The sequence below is a fragment of the Pleurodeles waltl genome, chromosome 12, assembly GCF_031143425.1.
Source record: "Pleurodeles waltl isolate 20211129_DDA chromosome 12, aPleWal1.hap1.20221129, whole genome shotgun sequence".
In the NCBI taxonomy this organism is placed as follows: domain Eukaryota; kingdom Metazoa; phylum Chordata; class Amphibia; order Caudata; family Salamandridae; genus Pleurodeles; species Pleurodeles waltl.
The window spans coordinates 695543968-695562012 of record NC_090451.1 but is presented as its reverse complement, the minus strand read 5'-3'; the positions used below and the strand labels follow the sequence as shown (position 1 = coordinate 695562012).

The following is an 18045-nucleotide window of genomic DNA, read 5'->3' as shown; positions in this document are numbered from 1 at the left end:
GGTGTGAAGTGATTGGAGGGAAAGTGAACTCAACAGATTTTATCATGAACAAAATCTACACACCCATGCTACTGCTCATGCTAAAATGAAATTCCCCAGTATTTTCAGGAGTACGATTTCCTGGCCTACTTCTGTAAATTACTGTGAATTCATTAAAAACATACATCTGCACTAATTCAAGGGTGCACTTCGTGACTAAGAAGTGGGCCTCTAATTAGTGAGGGGGGGGGGGGGGGGGGGAGAGACTGGATTCACAGTGGGTGACAAAGGGAACATATTAGCACACAGTTTTTTTTGTCTTTTTCAGTGCCAGAGACTACTGTGGCAAGGAGTGCTTTTTGAGACCAAAAGTATTATTGCTTTCTGCCAATGTTTGTTATAATGGCGAGGGCCTGGCAGCTCCCACAACAATGAAGTTTTATAAAAACAATGTCAAACAAGACATAAATTGACAATACCAAAAGGCTGACCACGAATGTCAGACCTATAGGACTTACCAATGATAGTTTATTGTTGGAACAAGTGGCACTCATTTTCCATTAAGAATATTTTTGGGAATACTAGCATGCATCAACATTTTAGTAGACAATGCTTCAAGTAAATGTCACCTAGATTTTCACATTAGTTTAGTAAAATGTTTTTTTTCCAAGTTGCATTTTTTGTGAACATTTAATTTGAAAGCAAAGACCCATCAATTTTTCTTTCGATCTTCTGCAAATATTTGCATCTAATCAGAGAGCATTCTGGGAACACTACACTTAGCCTGGTATTGTTAAACTGCATATGTGAGTAAACATTTTTATACTGGGGCCACTGTCAGCAGTGCAGTTGAAGCTTGCAACATTTACTTAGAGTGCTCACCCTAATAATAAAGGCTTTGCATTAATGAACAATACATACAAGTTCGAACAGCATTAACATAGCGACACACATTACCTTAACTGCAATCAATACTTCTCTAATACATAATGTAGTACTGTAAACTTTCAGCCAAAGGGTTTGTGCTGCCATCAAATGGCACTTGCATCATGCCAATGCATGCACAGGATTAAGTCATCATGTATGTGCACAGTATGAGAACAACACATGCTTGTGCCATTTTTCCGATGCGTCAGAGTATTAACATTAAAAAAAAAAAATGGACTGGAATATTACAAATTTAAGAGCTACTGGTTGTGCCATTATTGATTGGAAAAGCAACAAGACAGGAGAAAATGATATTTCTTTGCATGAGGCAGAATCAAGCTGTGCAGGAGGATCAAAAGAGACTCATTTATGCTGAGGGGCACCGTTTGTCAAGCCTGGAACAGAACTACGGACAACACTGAGCAAAAGCATAAGCCCCCCCTTAAGTAGTACAGACTGAACAGTTAGCACTTAGGATATTTTGCAATTAAAAATTAACTTAAAACGACAAATTGCTTATTTTGAACATTACTGGTGAAAAACATCTACTAAAGATTATACACGTCTTTGAGAAGTGCAAGCTCACAACAGGAGTTTTATTGAATATCTAAAACCCTGAAGTCTGGCAAAACCAATGCTGCTCTGGGGACAGAATGGTCTCTATCAAAAGCATAATGATCTCTAACAAAAAATGGGATTACACAACATGCTGACATTTTGATAATAAAAAAAAATATATAAGACACAGAAAAAGAATATTTAAAACAGCAAAAATCTTTACTCTTAGATAATCATACTTCAGTTGGAAAAAACATAAAACAATATAACATGCAATTAGATAAATCAAAATACAGGACCGAAAGCAATCTACATCTTTAATAATAAAAGCCGAGTTACAAGGTGATTTAGGCACACAATTCTATCAAAAATATATATAACTCCTTGGGCGTTCACCAAGTAAGGATGCTCTTAGTCACACAATTTTGAAAGCAGACAATGGTATACTTTGTGGCAAAAGAGCCTTACCAAATTAATACCTATATTAATTTGATCACTGGGGCTCTCTTTTATTAAGAGGCCAACACACACTAATTATTCACTTCATACGAGATTTGTTAGAAGTGAACCACTGTTTTGTAGTGAATGACATCCTCAAGTATGGCCATAATTATGGTCTTTCTGATCAACGTATTACTGCACCAAACGAAGGAAATGCACAATGTTTTCTTTCATTCACATGCAAGTCCGATGGACAGTAGACATGGTTAGACTATCAAGCCCCACTTTCTGATTAGATAGAAAGGATCTATTTAATAGCAAATTTTCCGTTACAATTCCACCCCGGTGCACTCCTGTAACAGTGACTTTCATCACCTTTTACATGCCCATATTGAGCTGCCAGCTTTTCTATATCACAACCTGTTCAAACTAATTTAACAATTCTGTAACCATTTTAGTAATTAGGACAGCATTCGCTGCAAATAATATGAAAATGGTTTTATGTTGTCAGAGATGTTGTTTAAAGACAATATTGCATTAAACTATTTAGTCCCCAAATTGCTCAAAGTAAGCCAAATGTTGCTTTAAATAAACAGCAGTGAAGCCAGGTTTAACATTTATAAATGCGGAGTAAGTCTTTTCACTAGTTGTCATGCTAGTTCAAGATTTAGGGGCATTGTCTCAATAGCAAATATGTGTGTAAAATTAATCACAAGTATATTTACTACTATACCCAGCAAAATCTACACTTTTTGCTATGATCCATTCCAAATTGTAGATTTACAATCAAGTGTAGGCTTACACATTTCTACCAGCTAGTGCGGCATGCGACAACGGGAGATCTCTGCTACTGCAGCAGAAATCTCTTTATGCCATTTTTTGACATTAGTAAAGTTATTACTATGTATTTTCCTTCTACACTTAAGTGTAGGAGGAAAATACATAGTAATAACTTTTCTAATGTCAAAAAATTTCATTTTTCATATACATGTAAAGTCATTAAAACTTTTATAAACCCATAAAATAAAATGTATTTCTATTTTAAAATTTGTTTTAAATATTACTTAATTTTTTTTTTTTTAAAACATCAAATTATATAATCAAGTCTACCCACGTATTCTTGGTCGGGAAAAACGGAACCACAACAACCAGGGATTCACTCTACTCTTAATTATTAATCATAGACACCAATAGTGCAGGATTAAAATAGACGAGCGACATTTCTGCGCTATGCCTTCGACTGGACCATAGAGTTCTGCCATCTAGATAGACTTTGTAGGTGCTTACACCAGGGTAGTCCATTATTGGTAAACTCTAAAGAACAACCTCAAACGCTTATAGCTACATGTAAGCTTCGCAACTCTGTCCACCACCACTGACATGGACAACCCCATCGCACCCTGCTGCGCCAACGTACTGAGCGCCTGGACCCCCACCAACGATGAAGAAACCACCAAAACCATGAGCACCATCCACTCCGGCCCTCCCACAGACCCCTGCCCTCACCGCGTCTTCAATAAGGCCAGCCAAATCATTGCTCCCCAGCTCCAAACCATCATCAACAGCTCCTTTGAGACCTCCATTTTCCTGGAAAGTTGGAAACGCGCCAAAGTCAACACCTTGCTCAAAAAGCCCAAAGTCGATCCCCGAAGCCCTTAAAAACTACCGACCTATCTCCTTACTCCCCATCCCCGCAAAGGTCATGAAGAAAGTCAACCACCAACTTTCCCTCTTCCTGGAGGACAACAGCCTACTCGACGTCTCCCAGTCTGGATTCTGCAAAAACCACAGCACCGAGACCGCCCCCATCGCCTGCACCGGTGACATCAGGACCAGGCTTGACAAATGTGAAACCGTTGCACTCATCCTTCTCGACCTTTCCGCAGCCTTCAACACCGTATGCTACCAAACCCTTCACACACGGCTCTTCAACGCCGGAATTCGCCACAAAGCCCTGGACTGGCTCACCTTCTTCTTCTCCGAAAGAACACAAAGAGATCACTGCCCCCGTTTCGGTCTAAGGCCACCAAGGACTTATGCAGAGCCCCGAAGGGATCCTCACTCAGCCCCACCCTCTTCAATATCTACATGGCTCCGCTCACCAGCATCGTCCGACCCCACGGCCTCAACATAATTTCCTACGTTGACACACAGTTCATCCTTTCCCTCACGAGGAACCCCGCAACTGCCAAGAACAACCTCCAACTGGACTTCTCGCCATCGCTAAATGGATGACCGCAAGCTGAACTCAGAAAAAAACGAGATCATCTTCGGACCCAACAAGTCAGCATGGGACGTCTCCTGGTGGCCGGCCACCCTGGGGCCGCCCCCGACACCCACCACCCAGACACGCAATCTCAGCTTCATACTAGACTCTTCCCTCTCCATGAGCCAGCAAGCAACACCATCTCGTCCTAATGCTTCAACACCCTTCGAATGCTCCACCAGACCTTCAGGTGGATTCCTGTAGAAACCAGGAGAACAGTCACCCACGCCCTCAGCAGACTGGACTACGGCAACACCCTCTCCACAGGAACAACAGATAAGCTCCAGAGAAAACTCAAGCGCATCCAGAAAGCCTCAGCACGTCTCATCCTCAACCCCACTCGCCGCAAGCACATCTTCGCTTACCTCAGAGCCCTACACTGGCTACCCGTCAACAAAAGGACTGTCTTGAAAATCCTAATCCACGCTCACAAAGCCCTCGACCACACCGGACTGGCCTACGTCAACGATCGACTTAACTTCCACATCCTGAAAAGCCAGCTCTGCCGACCTCGCAACAGTCCCTCGCATTCACTGCACCACATCAGGCGGCAGGTCCTTATCCCACCTTGCAGCCAAAACCTGGAACTCCCTTCCCACCAACCTATGCAAAACCCAGGACCTCCTGACCTTCAGTAAGCACCTCAAGACCTGGCTCTTCGAACAGTAGCACCCCCTCCACCCCACCCCAGCGCCTTGAGACCCTACCGGGTGAGTAGGGCACTCAACACATTTATTGATTTATTGCTTTGGCAAGATGTGCCTAGTTTGTGCATCATCATAAATCGATAGTTACAATGAACTACTTTAATCTTATCAATATTTTCTAGGTTTCAAACTTGTCAAAGATACATGAATACGCATAACAATAGCAATCACATAAGGACAGGTTTGGTGCACATATTGTATGAAATATATTTCTCAGAGATAAAGAATTACACATCATAGTTATGTTTGTCACAATTGTGGTTATTATTTGGGAAGAGGGGGGTAAACCCCACTGTGCCTATTTACATACTCAACTGAAGGCAGGTGATTATTATAAGGAACCCGAGCACATGGGCAAAAGAGATAAAGGGTGATTGAGATGGTTGTGCCATAAGGTGTTATTACAGGACATGGCAAGGTGGGTGGATATATGAGAATATAAGCACTTGCACCTAAAAGATTTGAGGCGACAGTTTAGGTTTAGCCAGAAAATGCTTGTGCTTTAAAGTTTCTAATCCATCAGGGTACAGAGTTGCCACTTAGTGATCATGTAATTCTTATAAGAGCAGAGCTTCACCAAAAGATATGAAGTTGTCATCCACCCACTACAAGGTCAATTGATCAGGGGGATTAGGTCAGTAAAATGTGAATATGTAAGAGTTCCTTGCTTTCAGATGTAGGTCAAGGTGCATTTATGTACAGCACTTTTTAGTATTAAACCCAAATTGCTCCGCAAGTGGACAGTTTACCAAGAAATATTTAATGTGTACAAACTTACATGAAAATTTGCAAATTATGAAAGTGACAATGCTTGAGGCCTCACAACTAGCAGCAATTACATTTTTAAATGTAATGTTATTAAAAACAACTACATAGATACCAACTATATCAACAAAGTCCAAGTGCATAAAAGTATGTGGAGTTGTGAAACATGCATCAGGAATAAAAAGATGTAAAGTACAATATTGCATGTCCCAATATCTGACCAATTGTTATGTGGGTTAGCATACAAAACTGCAAGTGCTTATAAAAATTGCAATACAGGAACTTCATAAAAAGTGAGACCTGCTTTTAAAACCGGGTAAAATGCAGTTCTACCTCTACCAACACATTAAACAAATTAAATACACATTGTATACTTTAAAATTTTAATTAGTATCCTCAGATTGGTTTGTAGGAGCTATGCAGCTGCATCAAACAGAATACAGTATGGATGATGTGTGACTAACTGCATTTAGAAAAGTGTCAACTTTCCTATTAAATGATTTTCTTTTGTTCCTATTTGCAAATTTAATTATCATTTGTGTATGTTTGATGAACGCTGGTTTCTGTATTTTTGTATTGTTTTGAGTTTCAATTCATCGACAATGTTTAGGCTGATGTCACCGGCTTCCAGTAATGACTCATCAGTAGGAGGTCACCAGAATCCAATAATGATTCAGTGCGGGTCCCTTGGTTCCAGTAATGATAAAGTGGGCGTCCACAGAAGTGAAAAAGTTGGGAAGCACTGACATAGGACCTTAGAATGCTATCATATCAACAAGCAATCTGGCAAACTCCGCACATTACCGACACATGAGTATAAGAGCAACTTCTAGACAGACGGCCTTTAACCACTTTCAATTAGCGCGAAGCAAAAATACTCTGTGGTTTGCAGTTCAAGGATTATTTTGAAGATTACCACATCTAGGCGTTATGTGCAAGTGAACGTTTTTTGCTGTAACTCTATTCCAGACCAAGAGCAATGCATATATTATGAAGACGATACAAGCCACATTGAAATGGGAAAATAACCCTTAGTTTCCCTTCTAAATATCTCTTAAGCCTCGATAAAGACATTGGGCCTATGGTTGAAATTCCCGGTATTGGTGATAGGCATGTACCCAATGAGTGAGCTAATTACATTTGATTTGGGCAGCTCATGAAGGCTTAGCATCGAATTATGCTCTCATCAGTGCTACTGTGTGAATGCTACAGCAATAATACAGGTGGCCATATTTACCAAAAAAACGCAAAGAAATATGTACAGCAATCTAACATTTGACAGCAACACAGCCATCCAACTGTTAGAAGACCAGCACCGCTAACTCTTTATGACTTTGTGTGGTTTTCCTTGACCATACTGACCTACTGCCAGCTGTCAATCAATTTAATATATATTTTGCAGTGGTCGATTGCTGCTCTAGATTCCCTTGGGGTGGCCACAAATGACTGCCACTACTTAAATGGTCATGCAAGTCTTTCAGTTCTTAGTAGCAATGGTCGCAGTTTATACTTTCATTTCAGACAGTGGCCAATCAAAATGTTGTTGCCAAGGCATTTATGGATGCTAGGTCTGCTGTGGGTGTACAACTACTACACTATCATCTAAACCCTTGGCATCACATGGTGTGTTCAACCAAGCCAAAAAGTACGCTAAAGCAAAGCTTGACGCTATGGAGCTCAGACAGCACACAAAAACTTACCTAGAGGAGTATTGTATGGCTGAACCCCATACTGAATGCTTTTTGGCTTTGCAATGTATGTACCTGATCTGATTTTTCATGAGAAAGTAGAATCTAAATTTGATTCATACAATACTGGTAAGGATTGTATTTTTTTGCAGAATATCCAAGAAGTGAAACAGACTCTCCAATATAAAATACTGAGTCTTCCCCACTAAAGAGAAGGCTGCTGAGTGGCTCCCCAAAGTAGGAAAGCAAGCTTAGAAACACATTCTGACTAGCAAGTCTTGGGCCCATCCTACAGAACATCTGTTCCAGTTCATAGGGTGAAAAAGTACACTCATTGTAATCCTGTCACTACACCCAGGAGCAAAGAAAATATTAAATGTGTTGATCGACTACATCAAACAGCACAATGTGTCCAATTCAGTTCAGCAGCCTGAAGCGGATCCCGAAGTGCTTCAAGATTACTCCAGTATACACTCTCCATCATCTGTCTCATTCTAGAACTGATAAGCTTACTGTCTTTCCAGCTGTGCATCCATACAAGAACCGATTCAGACTTGTTACAAGTGACATCCTCAGCAACTGAATCTGCTGTGACTTAAACTACTGGTTGCTACAACCGTCAACTTGTGTACCACGAAAGAATGTATATCAATTAAAAGCATACCAATGTAAATCATTGGTACTATCTAGAAATCAGCCTAATCCAGATCATATAAAAAAGCAGATTTCCTTTAGTCTCTCCAAGAATGTCCACTTCTATAATAAAAATCCTTAGTAGCATTGACTTATCAATGGATGGGGTCGTGAAGGGAATAGTTTCCCACAATGGTAATGCATTTACACATCTTCGCTGCAATTTCATTACTTATTTTGCAGCTGTCTATTGTATTGAAATTTATTGTAATTTGTTTTAGGGCTTACTACTCCTGACGAGGCGCTAAAGCGTTTTTTGGCAAGTAGCATGCTACTCCGGATCCCAAGAGGAATTTAGTGGTGGATTAGTATAGGGAAATACAAGTACAGTTTTAGTATTATTAGGAGTTAATTTGAGCAGAGGATATATAAGTTTGTTAGTTGGAATGACTAGAGTAATGGAGGGATAGAGTACGGAAGAATCCAGAAGTGTTAATTGGGAGTTTATAGTAATAGGATAAGGCTTGGGATGAGTAGAGGAGAGATGAAGGAGGGAAGAGTCTGTGGAAAGTGTAAGGGAGATCATAGGAGGATGAGGGGTTTTGGATGATTCAAGAGTGAGATAAATGAGGGAGAATTTAGTAGGGTTGTTTGGGAGATCATAGTAGTAAACTTAGGTTTGGGTGAGCTAGATGTGGAAGAGGAGGGATCAGCTTAGGCAGGGTTATTTTGGAGATGAAAGTAGTAGAATGGGTTTGGGATGACTCAGTCGGGATGGAAGATAGAATGACAGTCATAGGGTGTTGGGGAGACAGAGTAAAGCTCATGATAGAGTAAAATTCATATATATATATATATATATATATATATATATATATATATATATATATATATATATATATATATATTTATTTTTAATGGTCAACATCTCCCAAACGTTTACCACCATCTTCTGTGATACGGGAGCTGCAACCACACTATTCATCAACCTGAGCTAACAGGTTTCCATGCTGTTACCATTTTAATTATTTGATTGAGCTACTTCGTACAGGATCTGCCATCAACCAATACAGAAATTAAATGATTTGGAGTTCTGTTAGAAATGGGGTCTCTAGTTGGCAGTCGGTTTGCACCCTGTCCAAGCAGGGACCCTCACACTAGTCAGGATTAGGGAGATACCTGCTCAGATAACCCCTGCTCACCCCCTTGGCACAAGCAGTCAGGCTTATCTCAGAAGCACTGTGTAAAGTATTTGCACAACACACAGTGAAAACACTACAAAAGGACACCACACCAGTTTTAGAAAAACACAGTTCCATGAAGTCAATAGCTCCACTGGGTGCTATCACAGCGTCGTGATCAACAAAACCAACAGTTCAGGCCCACCGCAGCGCCGCGAGACAGATACAGAGTTGGGAAGACCCGCAAACAGTACCTTGGATTTGTAGGGCGTTGTAATCCTCATGGTGAGCTCCGGAGAGCAGCATCATCGACGTTGCTGTGTCTGTTCCAGAGTCTGAGCAGGAGTCGTTGGGCCCTTGAAGTCACACTCGCTGCAGATCAAACTCCGGGCGGATGAAGTCAGGAGCCCTGGTGTGGATGGCATCAGGACTGCAGTGCGAAACAGGACCATGCAAGGTGTGGTGTCCACAGGTCACGGTGTAGACAGCAGCTCGGTGACTGCGTCCAGCGGCGTCGGTGAGACTAGGGCTGCGGTGTGAAGAGGGGCAGTGCAACGTGTGGTGTCCAAAAGTCACGGGGAAGGCAGCTGCAGAGTTGTTGCGGAATCGCTATCGTCGGTAGGCCCAAGCCAGCAGTACAGGACAGTGCTTTGTGACCCTCACGAGCGGTGCCCACAGGCCACGGTGCAGGCAGGGATTGCTGGTGACGACATTGGAGTCTATGGTGCTGGCGGACCGGGTCTGTGGTCCGGGACGGGATGGTGCTTTGTGCTCCTCACGAGCAGTGTGCACAGACCATGGCGCAGGCAGCGGCACCGATAGCAGCAGCGGCGTAAGGGAGGCCCAGGCTGCGGTGTGAGAAGGCGATGCTGGAATGCGGGCCCACAGGTTGCCTGTGCGAGTAGCGGCTCAGTGAAGTTGTCTGATGACGCATCTATGAGACTAGGGTCGCGGTGCGAACTGGGGCAATGCGACTATGCGGCGTCAGCAAGTTACAGCGCAGGCTAGCGGCATCGTCGCAGTAGATTCTCCTCTTTAACAGCACAAAACACACAGTTCTCAGTGCTGCAGGTCGAGGAAACTGAAGTCTTTGGTATCCCTGAGACTTCAACAGGAGGCAAGCTCTACTCCAAGCCCTTAGGGAACTTTCTCAAGCAGGACACACAGAAAAGTTCACCTGTTGCACTCTTTTCAGGCAGAAGCAGAAATTGTAGGCCAGTCCAGCAAAGCAGCACTGCAAAGGGACAGTACTCCTCCTCCAGCTCTTCTTTGGCAGGGGTTCCTCTGGATTCCAGAAAGATACTAAGTCTGGGTTTTGAATCTTCTTCTTATACCCTGTTCTGCCTTTGAAGTTGGCAAACTTCAAAGTCTCAAGTGTTTGCCAGATCCTTCCTTGTCCAAGCCAGGCCCCAGACACACACCAGGGGGTCAGAGACTGCATTGTTTGAGGGCAGGCTCAGTCCTTTCATGTGTGAACTAACACGCCTCCCTCCCCTCTAGCTCAGTCGGCTCATCAGGATACGCAGGCTACACCCTGCCCCCTTTTGTGGCACTGTCTAGAGAGTTGCAAAACAGCCCAACTGTCAAACTGACCAAGACAGACAATCCACATACAGGCAGTCATAGAAGGGTTTAAACAAGAAAATGCCTACTTTCTAAAAGTGGCATTTTCAAACATACAATTTAAAAACCAACTTCACTAAAAAAAAAAAAAATCTTACATTGAGTTTAGAGTTCTTAAACTCCACATTTTTATCTGCTCTCAAAGAGATTCTGCGCTTTAAGGATATTTAAAGGCAGCCCCCATGTTAACCTATGAGAGAGATAGGCCTTGCACAGTGAAAACCGAATTTGGCAGTTTTTCACTGTTAGGACATATGAAACACTAGGACTAGTATATGTCCTCCCTGAAACATACACTGCGCCCTGCCCCTGGGGCTACCTAGGGCCTACCTTAGGGGTGCCTGACGTAGTACAAGGGAAGGTTTAGGCCTGGCAAGTGGGTACACTGGCCAAGTCGAATTGGCAGTTTTAATCTGCACACACAGACACTGCAGTGGCAGGTCTGAGCCATGGTTACAGGGCTATTAAGGCCCACTAGTAGCATTTGATTTAAAGGCCCTGGGCACCTCTAGTGCACTTTACTAGGGACTTACCAGTAAATCAAATATGCCAATCAGGGATAAACCAATCAAAAGTACAATTTCAATAGAGAACACTTGCACTTTAGCACTGATTAGCAGTGGTAAAGTGTGAAGAGACAATAAACCAGCAAAAACAGAGTCCAGTACACCATAAAACCAGGAGGTCAGAAGGCAAAAAGACAGCAGGGACACGCCAAAAAGATGCCTGGTCTAACGAGTTACATATATGGAATCTCACACAATGACATTATCACATCAGGTCCTTTTGCAAGTTTATGGGATAGTAATGCAGACAAACAACGGAGGATTAATATATGCGCATATGGTTCATTAGACAGCACAAATCTGTATCGCAAAAATGATCAGGGGCTGCTTTGTTGCCATGATTATGGATAAGGCTCACAGTTTTCCATTTTTACCGATGTTTATAGATAAATAAATACAGACAGGAAACATTGCGTTTCCGGTCTGTATGTTTTTTTTTTTAAAGTAGAAAAACCCTGAAAATTGTGCCTTTTTAAGGACACTCCATGCTGCCTCATGGATTCCAGTCAAGAGCTGAGCAGGTAGACAGGGAGTTACAAAACAGAATCAGATTTTCTTAAATATAGGCATATGTTAACATATTTGTAGAATAAAGCTACTGTTCACTTATGGGTGCATTGTTTTGTTATATGTGACTGCTTTATTTATTCTCTAAACACAAAATAAATATGGTTAAATACCAGAAAAGATGGCCAAAAATATATATGGATACATACAGATACAGATAGGCACCAACAATAGTGAAAATCAATGACATTTTTGAAGGCTGGGAATGGAAAGATACCATTACTGATGAGCCAGACATGAGACGCAAAGGTAATGACCGTGTTTTTATAATGCTTGACTCTGACACACCTACCAAATGATGTTTGCTCTAATACATTTCAAAGTCCTATTGATTCATTTAGACTGGTGAGTAGTAAACTGATGAGTAGTGTCTTTTCAACTGCATAATGAGCTACAGTAGGATTCAAAAACGGTAAAGGCAGCAGACTGGTGGTCACCCACTGCAATGGAAAGGCACCCTTAGAGACATTTCAATTCTAAACCTCTGCTGGGTCTAAACCCAAATACTGTTGGTGAAGTTGCTTATTTGGTCCAATAATCTCCTGGTATTGATGGATGACATTATCCCCCAAAACCTGGATTGCCACCATGGGGTGGAGTTTCTTCCTCATGTACGGCTCACCAATGTTAAGTTGGCGAGCAAGAATTTGCATTCCCTAGCACAGTAAGGGCAGGTCACAGCCATGCCTGTTAAGAAAGCAGTAGCTTGAAAGAAGCAGTGCCGTCTAGCGCACAGCGAGGTGATGATTTTAGAGCATGGAAGAAGCTTCTGTGCTAAAAAAAAATCACCACAAGCAGTGTAACGTGCCAAATTCCACTTGCTTGCTTTAAGAACTTCCTGGAATTTTGCAGTTTTCTCCGAGATTTCTGCCCAGGTCTATTTGAAATTAGATGTTAAATACTGGGATTTTGGAAATTGATTTATTAAAGCTCTGTGTTACTATGTGGCTTAGTGGAGGCATTTGCCCTATGAGGGGGGTGCATCTGCAAATTCTGTCCAGCAGCTGACTGAGGAAGTAAAACAATGGAGATAAGAATTTGATCCTGGTTGCAGACCAGCTTTTGTCCTCCTGACATTATTGCTACTCCGCTGAGCTCTCAAAGCTACACCCCCACATCTTCCATCAAATCCTCAACATTCCCAGCTCGACTCTTGTCTTTTCTTTAAGCTTCTCCCATCAGATCCTCCTATCTCTCACCCGCCACTCTCTTCTTGCTCGCTACATCATGACTATTCCCTCCCCCCCAAAAAAAACATCAACCCTGCTTCCCAACTTCACACATCATCAATCTTTGTCAACCCACTGTCTACTTCCTGCGGCTGCCGCCCTCCACTTTTATTGCCAAACTCATAACGATCAACAGGTTCCTACTCTGACAAAGGCGTTTCTCTTAAAACAGACTCGTCTAACTTGAAATGTCCATTGATATACAGTGAACTTCAAACAAGACAGATCTTTAAGACACTAGTACTTGGTTTACAAAAAAACAATAAGGGGGGGGGGGGGGTCTAAATAAGATTCAGGTAGTATTGCACAGCACCTGCCAAATAAGCAGCCCCCTCCCTCGTCGTTTTCCTGCAGTAAACACCCCAGTGGGGGGGGGGTCGATACCCGCTGTCAACTCTTAGTCTGAGAAGAGGCTCTTGCAGGCCACCCCTGCCCCCCCTTCAGTCTCACCTGGGAGGGGCCTCTGCAACCATAACACCCATAACCAAACCCCAACTTCACCCAGGCTTACTGCCGCCCCCTCCCTGGGCCGGGAGCGTCTCTTCCCACCAGGGGGCCCCCCTGAGGTTCACTCCCCTCCGTCCGCCAGGAGCTCCGCGGGGACCGGCTGGAGGCCCCCCTCCTCCGCCGGGGTGCCGGCCTCTCACCTCTCCCGGTCACGCGCCCCTGGCTTCCTCCTGCTTCATCCCCCGCGCGCCGCCCTCTTCCTCGGGGGGGGGGCACCTCGCGTCGCCGCGACCCGCCGAAGCACCCCGCTTCCGCCGCTTCAGTCCGCCTTCCCCCCCTCTTTTTTTATTCCCCCTTTTCTCTCAGTCTCCAGCCCTCACGGCCACCGTCGCCGTTTACGGCGTCATACGCGCGCGACCACGATGGGCGAAGAGCGACCGGGCGGCCAGACGGATATAAGCGTCGACGACGGACAACGGTAACGGGAGCCCACGGCCATGTTGGATGTGATACGCAGCCAATGCAACGTTATGAACTGTAGATGATTTTGCCTTCAAACAAACCATGATTTTTCATCCCTGTTATTTTTTTTCATATATCTTGAACCTTTTTGAAAACTCAGTCAGATCTTAGTGCATACCCCCCAAAAAAAATTGTATCCAACATGAGGTTATTCATACTGTTTAATATTATCTCATACTTGTCGGGCTTCAAAAATATATTCTTCATTGAAACAATTATTTCCCTGCAGTTTTGAAACTGGATTTTGCCTGTAGACGAAGACGCACTTATTTCCAAGATGTCTACTGCCTTTACGTGGAGATTCAGTTGTAAACGCCTGCGGCTTTCCCTTTGTCGTCCGTCTTCTGTTTCGGAAGTGGCAACCTGGCGGGAGACACGCACGGGCGGCGCAGCCGGCCCTATGGAAATGCAGGCGAGAGGTCCCCGCCTCTCTCAAACTGTGGCTGGTGCCGCGCGCGGTGCGTGTCACGCCTCGTTTTCAGCCTCCGCCTGTCACCTTTGTGTTTGGCTAATGGCAGCAAGGCCCTGTTTCTGAAAGGAGAGGGTTTTACCCTCCGTGTCGCCTGCCGAGACCGAATACCTTCCAACACCATTTTAAATCGGATGTTTATCGCGAGGCCACGTTATTGTCGCCTTTTTTCTCCTTGAAACCTGCCCCCGAGGTATAATTCATAGGGAAAAGCAACATGAACCCCCTTTTTTTTCTGGCATTCTTATTAGCCTATTCTAGGTGTCTCCAGTGGTCCTGTCATAAATTAACACTGCAATGTCACACAGGTAGACCATATAGCACTCCTCTAGCCCTTCAAGCACAGAGGCCATCATTCAGCACTAAACCAGTGCCACCTCCTGAGAGAAAAGCTCAAACAGACCTCGTAGAAGCCAGCACAGACCACAGCAAGGAGCTCTTTGCCATCGTGAAGGAGTGCTTCAACCCGCAGTCACTAGGAACGATGTTACTCCTTTCAGAGAACTGTGTGAAACCCTGGCAGACTTATTCCACTACAAGATCTCAGCCATTTACAATAATTTAAAACCCCAATCCCTGGCTACATCTGCCTGCCGACACCCACGGACATACGTTCCGAACATCCGTTGGGACCCTCTCACAACTCAAGCCACAATCTCCATCATGAATTCCATACACTCGGAAGCACCCACGGTCTCGCGTCCCCCCACATCTTCAATGTCAGTTGCAAGACGATTGGCGACAATCTCAAGAAAGTCCTGAATGCCTCCATCACCACGGCCTTCTTCCCCATGGACTGGAAACACAGACATGAGGCTTCTCCTAAAAAAAAAAAAAAAAAAAAAAAAACATGCTCTGACCCAGCAGATCTGAAGAATTACCACCCCGTATCCCTTCTCCTGTTTCCGCCGCAGGTTCTTGAAAAGGCTATCAACAAGCAACTCCATGTCACTATGCAGCAAGTCAGGAATAGGTACATGACTTCCTTTAACTTCTTCTGCCATAGTCATGATGTTTATTGGGTAATCTCTCCAGAAGAAAAGCTTCATCCTGTTTACATGGAACATCCTCTTGGGTTCCATTGTGCCACCAAGTAGATAACCACAGAAACCTTCTGAACTCCCTTGTATGGCACACACAATTTGTCTTGCCCTCCATAGCACTGGGGCAAATAGGCTTTAGCACCAATGCCTCCTTATTCCCAGTTAGCATAGCTTTGTGGTCATACCTTTCCTTCATCAGTGATTGGCTATCCTGAAGGTTTTCCTTCACCTTCCTCATATATTGCACCACCAATTTTCTTAGGCCATTCACAAAGGCCGCCACATCCTTCTGGAGACTGAGGTTCCTTCCAACCCGTTTCTGACTAAGGCAAGTGGACTCTGCACCTGGTGTCCATACAGAAGCTCAAAGGGACTAAACCCTACTCCTTATGCAGACATTTCACAATAGGCAAACAAGAGACAGGAGAAGATTCTGCTTCCTTTTGAGGTTCTCTGTCAGCGATCCCATTATGCCTTTCAGTGTTTGTTAGACCACTCCACCAAACCATTGGTTTTTGGGTGGAAAAACATGGAGAAGTGGTATGTCACACTATCTTACCCCCACATCTCTGTCAGTTAAGAGGAGATGAAATTGGTTCCCTAGTCAGAAATTACCATTCTTGGAAATGCAACCCTAGAAAAGATCTCCAGGAAAGCTCTTGCTACTACCAGTGCAGTTATGCTCCTCAGGCAAAGCTTCCGGGTACCTGGTGGCATTATCCACCACAAACTAATATATACATGTTGCCTGACTGTTGGGTGGGCACGGGCGTCAAATGGACCCGCTATGTTTATTGCCACCAACTCAAATGGAACACCCATGACCGGTAGAGGTACCAACAGTGCCTAGGTCCTCCCTCCTGTCTCCTCATTCATCTGGCAAGTGAGATAGGTTCTACAGACCCTCTCTGGTTCTCTGTGCATCAGTGGCCAGTAGAACAAAGATTCCAACCTATCCTGAGTTTCCTGGTGCCAGAGTGTCCTGCCGTGGACCAGTGACCACAGGAAATTCATGTGCACTAATGGAACTAGTACCCTCCTGCCTTTCCCTGGCTCACGATTCAAAACAAACTTTACAAACGACAGCAAGGAGCTCTTCACCATTGGAGAGCCCAGCTGCCCCCAGGAACATTATCACCTCCTCCCAAGAACTGTGTGACACCCTGGCAGACTTCTTTCACGACGAGATCTGAGCCAACAACAAAAACTTCAAATCCCACCACAACATCATCAGCCTGCTCACACACATGAACACAACCCCAAACACCTGCTCACTCGTTATGACCCTCTCACAACTCAAGCCACAATCTCCATCATGAACTTTGTAAGCTCTGGAGCACCCCCACAGACCCTTGTCCCTACCACATCTTTACCCTCTCTGCAAGACGATTTGTGATAAGCTCAAGAAAGTCCTGAATGCTTCCATCACCACAGCCTCCTTCCCGGAGGACTGGAAACACACTGAAGTGAGGCCGCTCCTGAAGAAACCATCTGCTGACCCAGAAGATCTAAAGAACTACTGCCCCATTTCCCTGCTCCCCTTTTTGGTGAAGGTTCTCGAAACAGCCATCAACTAGAAACTCACCGACCACTTAGAACACTACAACCACATGAGCCGTCCCATTCCGGAATCAGAGCTAACCGCAGCATGAGATAGCAATCCAGAAAACTATATTGGGGAGGGGGAGGATTCCTTTATCTCCATTCGCTCTTCCAGTCAGCCCCAGATCTCCCAAAATGGAACCCGGAGTCTTCCATGTATTGTACCATTCACAGGCACACATACACACCACACACTCCTGAGAGAGTAAATGTGTTTTCTAACTAAGGGTGGGGAATGTGGTCCTGTTCATGGGAAACTTGAAACCAAGGTTCCTGTGAAATTCAAGGATTTAGTCATGGGATAAAGAAATACAGTTATTCTGCGCAGTTCATCTTGTTTTGTATCTGTGTTTAATTGTCAAGTGTTGCTGTAGTATGCTTTATTGATATATGTATATAGTGTACTGCTGTTAAATTTTATTTTTGTTAAACATGTTGTATTCTTGAGTTATCATTAAAGAGGAGGTGTGTTATGTTTGTCTCCTCGCGCTCTCGACTGTCTCTTGAGCCGTGACAGAAAGTGGAATCTTGATTTCACATTCTTCAGTGGTTGAGGCGCAGGGCAAGAGGATAAGGAGACGATGCACTGTGAGGCTGGTGGTTGCCTCATTCTTTGGAACTTATTTAATAAAAGTACTTACCTAGGAATTTGCATCATCTTCGTTAATTACAACAAACATCTTCTGAACCAGTTGCACACAAGATGCAAAAAATATACCCACCTTACTGCAAGAGAGGCAGTCGGCCAATAGGGTCTCCTTCTAAGGTACTGATTTTGCTAATTATGTGATTTTGGGAATGGAACACAGTGGAAATGTGGATGAATGCATGA

General features: G+C 43.9%; 1 protein-coding gene across 2 annotated transcripts in view; it reads right to left on the bottom strand.

Moving 5' to 3' along the window:
• Nucleotides 1-13976, bottom strand: part of SENP3 (SUMO specific peptidase 3) — a 69791-nt gene extending 55815 nt beyond the window's left edge. Inside the window, exon 1 of one of the 2 annotated variants that reach the window (XM_069215576.1) lies at nucleotides 13778-13976. The gene's annotated coding sequence lies outside the window, so the exon portion shown is untranslated. The remainder of the gene's footprint in view (nucleotides 1-13777) is intronic. The other variant, XM_069215575.1, reaches the window with a different exon arrangement.
• Between the last annotated feature and the right edge of the window lie 4069 nt (nucleotides 13977-18045).